Below are 7,500 nucleotides of genomic sequence, written 5' to 3' on the forward strand. Positions count from 1 at the left end.
AAGGTTGGTATGCCTGAGTGAAAATGAAAGGTTGATATGCCTGACTGAAGATGAAAGGTTATTATGCCTGACTCAAAGCGAAATGTTGGTATACCTGTCTTGAATGGCAATGTTGGTAGGCCTGACTCAAGATGGAAGGTTGGTATGCCTGAATTAGAGTGAAAGGTTGGTATGACAGACTCAGAATGAAAAGTTGGTACGCTTGACTAGATGCAAGATATCTTTATTTTGAAGAAATGGAAGTTGCTCGTCTTCATCGTAGTTTGAATTGGAGAATACATACATGCGTTTACCCAACAACGCTTGTGTCTAAGTGTGCAAAGACTTACAAAAAACTTCTTCCGTTCTTGGGCAAAACATGTGCCAGAAGTTATCGCTCGTTCAACATTTCATCGGCCACTACCATAGGAATACTTTCCTCGCGAATGTACACAAGCTGTATAGGTTCTTTTGATCAGAGGTTAAATGTCTGCAAGTGACGGAGCAGCGTTGAAATGGAGGAGGAAGAAATGTTCAAAAACTCTATTAGAAAACGTGGATATGGTTTGGTTTTCAGTGTTTGTATTTTCTTGCTTTCTCTCTCTCTCTCTCTGTCTCTCTCTCTCTCTTTCTATCTTTTTGTATATATCTATTTCTTTATCTTTACCATTTTTCTATCTCTACCTTTATTTTTTCTTCCTTTTTTCACCTCATCTTTCGTCCTACCTATTCTTTCCACTTCCTTTCAATCTCTTTCCTTTTTCCTCTCATATTACGTCTTCAAAACAAAAGAAACACTCACTATCAAGTGCTGGGTAACAATACAAAGCATTCATCACTGCTGCCTTCTTATTGCTCTAATAGTTGACACAGGAAGCTGTGACATGACGAATCGCCTTTTCTACCCCCAAGAATGTTCTAGCATGTCCCAACCTGAGCCTCGTAGTCTCGTAATACTGTAGTAGTATATAAAACTGGTATATAAAACACGCATCCCCACACCTAATCCTGAGGCTGGTCCAAGGTTATCTCCGTCCCACAGATCAACTGTGTAATATGTCTGAAACGACCATGAGAGATTTGTCTTTATTTAATTTTGTTTTAATTCATTCCATTCTATATCATTTATTTATTTGTTCATTTAGTCGTTCATATATTTAGTTATCTATTGCATTATTATTACTTTCTTAGATCTTCGCCAAGTTAGAAAGAGGAGGTTATACATAGAAGACTAAGACAAGGTAAGTTTCAATTCCACTAGTTCGTGTTCCATCCTTTGGCTAAATTGTTTGGATTTATCCTAAATGAAATCTAGAAAATAAACCCTAAATGAAAGCTAGATAACAAACCCCTGCGTCGCAGGCGGGGTGGGGGTGGTGGTGGGGGTGGTGGAGGGTCATGACAAGGAGGGTGTCGGTGGGAGGGAGAGGTGAGACCTTATCCTCAGTCACAGCTGGTCTTCCTGCAGATTGATGAAACATGGGATTGGCTCAGCGGGAGCAACAGTCAATGTTGTGCCCGCGGAAGGTGAGTCGGGGGAAGATAATCTTTATCCTGTTCTCAATGGAATACAACCAGAGGGTAAACTAGCGCTCTCGTAATGTAAATATTACTCCTACTGCTGCCGCTGCTATTACTACTATTACTACTACTACTACTATTACTACTACTACTACTACTACTACTACTACTACTACTACTACTACTACTACTACTACTACTACTACTACTACTACTACTACTACTACTACTACTACTACTACTACTACTTCTATTAAAATTACTACTACTACTACTACCACCACAACGCTACTGCTACGATTCAACTAGTGCTGATAATACTTAGATAATAATGATGATGATGATGATGATTATGATTGTGACTAACTATGATGGTGATTATCATGGTGCAAATGATGGCAACAGCGATGCTTATGATTATGAACATGATAGTGCTAATTACGACGACGACGGTGATGATAAGAATTATGATGATAATAGGGATGATACTGAAAATAATACGCATGAACACCTCTTTCTTCAGCATTGGCAAAGTGACCAACCGAAGAATTTATTTCCAGTTCCTTCCAAGCATTTCCATTCGGCTGGGGGCGTTAATCCGACATTTAGTCATGAGGAAATTCAGAAGAAGACTAAAATAAAAACACATTCCAGATGAAGACCTCTTGGCCTATAAAGAGAGAGTCTCACCACCTTTCCAGTGCAAAAATCATCTAGCTTGTTTTATTCCGTCTGTGTGTGTGTGTGTGTGTGTGTGTGTATTTACCTAGTTGTATTTACCTAGTTGTATTTTACGGGAAGGGGAGCTATGCTCGTGGGGTCCCGTCTTCATAACTCATTTTATCTAAACTATTTTTAAATTCATGTATTGTTTTTGCACACACCACTTTCTCATCTAACTTGTTCCAACTGTCTATTGCTCTGTGAGGAAAGCTGTTCTTTTTAAAATCTCTTCTATAGCTGTCTTTTTTTATTTTCTTTCCGTGTCCTCTTGTATTTCTGTCATCCCATTTTATCAGATTCTCTCTATCAGTAATTTCTATGCCTTTCATGATTCTGTAAATAGCTATCAAATCTCCTCTCTCTCTTCTTTGCTCTAGTGTCTGTAGTTTAAGTTTTTGTAGTCTCTCTTCATATGATAGTTTTGAGAGTGTTGGTGCCAGTTTTGTAATTGCTCTTTGTATTCTTTCAAGTTTTTTTATACATTTTTTTGTACTTGGTGACCATATCGTTGCTGCATATTCCAATCTTGGTCTTATCAGGGTGATTAGGATTTTCCTCACCATTTCTTCATCCAGGTATGTAAATGCCACTTTGATTGTTCTTATTAAATTATAAGTCTCTCCAAAAATCTTATTTATATGTTTCTCAGGTGACATATTATTCATAACAATGACTCCCAGGTCCTTCTCATTTTCTACTTTTTTTTATTCCTTCTTCTCCCAAATTATATGATCCTGTTCTGTTTTTGCTTTTTCCAAATTCCATTATACTACACTTTTTTGTATTGAACTCCATCTCCCACTTCCTACTCCATTCTTGTACTTTATTTAGATCTCTCTGTAGTGATTCACAATCTTCTTCAGTTTTCACTCTTTTCAGTAATTTTGCATCATCTGCAAAGAAGCTCATATAGCTTTCAATTCCTTCATCCATATCATTAATATATATAGCAAACATTATTGGGGCCAGAACTGTTCCCTGCGGGACACCGCTTATTACTTCATTCCATTTTGAGTGCTGATCTCTTATCACTACTCTCATTTTTCTTTCTTGCAAAAAGTCTTCCATCCAATTTAGCAATTTACCTTGTATTCCTCCTTCATATTCTAATTTCTTAAGCAACTTCTTATGTGGTACTTTGTCAAAAGCTTTTTTTAGGTCTAGAAATGCACAATCAGCCCATCCATCTCTTTCTTGTATTATATCTATTAGCCTTGAATAGAAACATATTAAATTGGTGACGCATGATCGTCCTTGTCTGAATCCAAATTGCCTTGGATTTAGTACGTTGTTTTTTTCCAAGTATTTTACCCATCTACTTTTGATAATTCTTTCACATATTTTTGCTATTGTACTTGTTAGAGAGACTGGTCTATAGTTGGTAGGTTCTTCTTTATTTCCTCCTTTATATATAGGTACTATATTTGCTTTTTTCCAATCTTCTGGAACTTTTCCTTCTTTTAAGGAACTGCTTATTATGCTATGTATTTTGTCTGCCAGTTCATTCCTGCATTCTTTCAGAATCCAGTTTGCTATTTCATCTGGCCCATGCGATTTTCTGACATCAAAATTACCCAAGTGTGTCAATATTTCATTCTTTGTTACTTCTATTTCTTCCATAGGGGGGACTTTTTCCTTCCACTCAATCTCTTCAGGTTGTATATTTTCCCTTGTAAACACTGATTTAAAATGTTTGTTCATAATTTCTGCCATTTCCATTTCCTCAGTGTATTCAACTCCTCCTTGTCTTAATTTCTCTAAGTCTTGTTTGTTTTTCAGTTTATTGTTTACAAATCTGTAGAATAGTTTTGGTTGATCTTTACACTTTTCTATAACATCTTTTTCATATTTTCTTTTTTCCTCTCTGCACTTTTGTACATATTCATTTCTATAACCAGTATATATTTTCCATTTTTCAGGTCTTCTGTCTTTTTTCCATCTGGTCCAGGCTTTGTCTCTTTTGTCCTTTAACTCCCTACAACTTTTGTTGTACCAGCATTTTACATATTCTTTTTCTTGTTTTTGTCTTGGGACATACTTTTCCACTCCTTTTTTGTAAATTTTTGTCAAAATATTCCATTTCTCTTCCACTGTTGTTTCTTCTTTGTATATTTCTTCCCAGTTTTCTTGTTGGAAGAATTCTCTTATTTTATCAAAGTTTGTTTTTTCATACATCATTCTTCCTTTTCTATATTGTTCATTTCTTTTGATATATTTTTCTTCATTAAGTTCCAGTTCAATCAATATGTGGTCACTTTTACCTATTGGTGTTTTATATTCAATCTTGTCCACTATTCTAGGTTCAGATGTAATTATTAAGTCTAGCCTCGATGGTTCTTCTTCATTTCTATACCTAGTATTCTCTTGTATCCATTGTGTCATTGAATGGTCAGTAATCATCTCAAGTAGAGCATTTCCCCATGAGTCATCACCACTCTTTACTGTCATTTCTTCCCAGCAGATTTCTTTGCAATTAAAGTCGCCCATCATAACTATTCTTCCTCCGTCTTCCATTATTTTAGTTAATGCTATCTTTGTGTCCTCTAACATACTTTTATGTTCACTCTCCTCCCATGAGGCTGTTTTCGGAGGCACATAATTGATCACAAATTTTCTGCTCTTCTTATCTCGGTCTTCCACTTCTATCATAATCATCTCTACTGTATTCTTTCCATATATGACACCTTTCACGTTTATATCCTTCTTAGTCAGGAACATAACTCCACCCCCTTGTTTTTTCTCTCTGTTTCTAATCCAATAATTGTATGTATCATGTCCTACACTGTTGGGTGGTAGTGGGCCTTTTAATTTTGTTTCTACAATTCCCATTATGTCCGGTTCTTTTTCTTTCAAATAATCATTCAGTTCATTCAATCCTGTTATCAATCCATCTATATTTGTGTAAGACACTCTTAGTTTTCTGCCACTTCCATTGTATTCTCTGTTTCCCTTATGTTTTTCTTTAGTATGTCGAACTGCTTTATTTTCATGTTCACTACTCTCCTATAGAATCTCTCCGCCTCTGACTCCGTTCTTTCCTCGTATTTTGCCTTAGCTTCAATTCTTTTCTGCTTTTCTGCCTCTCTTTCCTCCTTATTCATTTCTCTTTTTATCCATACCTTTTTATATTGATCATTTGTTGCTAGTTTCCCTGTCTTGGATAGAATTTTCTCTGCCGTTGTTTGTGACCTGAATTTAATCTTAATTGGTCTGGTCTTATCTGTACTATATTTTCCGAGTCTGAATTTTTCCTCAATTTCCTTTATAATTTCTGGTTCATCTTCCTGGACTAATTTTAATAAACTGCTTACTCTTTCATTTTCCTCCTTGATTCTTGCGGTTCTATCTGGGTTATGTTTCTCTTCCATTCCTAATATAATTATACATTTCTTTTTGTCAGCTAATTCTCTTACTATATTCTCCTTCTGTCTCATCACTTTAATAACTGAGTCTTCATTATGTTCTTTCAATTGCTGTTTGACTATGTCAGTGAATGAAACCTTATTCCCTTCTTGAGTTATTCTCCAATTTTTAGCTTCTGTAGCTATTTTCTCTCTGTTTTCATTACTATTCTTCTTCAATTTCTCATTCTCCTCCTTTACATTTCCTAACTGTCTTTTTAGGTCCTCTATTTCTTCAGTTAAGTTTCTGTTAGCCTTCTCTAGTTGTTCCAACCTTTCAATTCTCTGGAAAATGGAGTCTACGTTACCTAACTTACGCTCCAAGTCCTCGATCACCTTATCAACTCTCTCCTCTAGTCTTATCAGTCGGGGGGGGGGGTTGTGTCCCCCCCACCCTCTTTAAATCCCTGGAACATATTCTCGTCACTTTCTTCTGTATTGCTCCTCTCTATACTTCTAATCTTTACATTTTTATTAGACATGTCATCCTCACTCAGTCTTTTGTTTACCTTCCGCTTGTCTGGCTGGGCCAAGTCTACTCCCTCCTCATTTCCTTCCATTTCCCTCAGTAATCCCTCCCCTTTTCCTCTTTCCCTACTTTCCCACTACTCCACGAGCAATTTCCCCCCCACCCTGCAAAAACACTAGGCACTTCTCTTTGCGTTGGGATCCACAGACTTCAGTTTTCTTCAGAACGTCATCCAAGCCGTCCATTCGCTGAAGTGTGTGTGTGTGTGTGTGTGTGTGTGTGTGTGTGTGTGAGAGAGAGAGAGAGAGAGAGGTATAAAGAAGGAGATAAGAGCAAGATGGAAGGGAAAGACCCCCTAAAAATATATATAGAGAAAATAAAAAGGGATGGGAGAAACAAAAAAAGTGAAAAAACAAATTTGAGGGAGATCATAGGATAATTATTCACAAACGGATTCCAGAGTTGGACGACATCTGTGGCCCATCCATTTGAACTTGTGTTAATTTATTAGATAAAGAATTTACATTAAACGGGGGAATAACAATATTAAAATAATCACATACATACATACACACACACATACATACAGTATATATATATATATATATATATATATATATGTATATATATATATATATATATATATATATATATGCCTACACATATACACACCCACACACATATGTATATATATATATATATATATATATATATATATATATACATATATAAATATGTATGTTTACATACACATATACATACACACTAACACATACACACAAACACACACACACACACACACACACACACACACACACACACACACACACACACACACACACACACACACACACACACACACACACACACATATATATATATATATATATATATATATATATATATATATATCTCGACTAGTGTAAAGATAAATGGTTGGAGAGAGTGCTGTAGGAAAATTCCAGAATGAAGCAGATGCACTTTATTCTTTTGTGTTTCGACAGAGTTTTCTTCAGAGAGAAAATGGCACAGGCAATTGGGCATACGCTGCTTATATACATATCTAGCAGATCATCTGGTGGGTCGTCTTGGAATGGAGCTCGTGATTGGTCTGTTTATGTCCCTGCGATAGCCAACCTAGCCGAGGCGCTTGTTAGGCTTACAAACACCTCTATGATTAGCTGTAACTGCTGAACTGTTGTAAATTGCTTCTATAATTTTCTTTGTAGTTTTTCTATACCAGTGTGAATTATCTCTACACTATTCCAGTTGGGTAAACGGTCGTGGTTTGTAGCGTGTATTACTAACGAGTAAGATGTTCTATGATGTCGCATGTCGTTCCTGTATTCATATTCTTTTTCTAAGTCCTCGTGACGTTTCACCGAATTTTGTATAATACGCTGTCTT

General features: G+C 36.1%; 1 protein-coding gene across 1 annotated transcript in view; it reads right to left on the reverse strand.

Moving 5' to 3' along the window:
* Nucleotides 1–7,500, reverse strand: part of LOC143035573 (uncharacterized) — a 208,795-nt gene that overhangs the window by 2,326 nt on the left and 198,969 nt on the right. The gene's annotated exons all lie outside the window — the stretch shown is intronic.

This window comes from Oratosquilla oratoria, chromosome 19 (genome assembly GCF_046742065.1).
Source record: "Oratosquilla oratoria isolate Oo_2021 chromosome 19, ASM4674206v1, whole genome shotgun sequence".
Lineage (NCBI taxonomy): Eukaryota > Metazoa > Arthropoda > Malacostraca > Stomatopoda > Squillidae > Oratosquilla > Oratosquilla oratoria.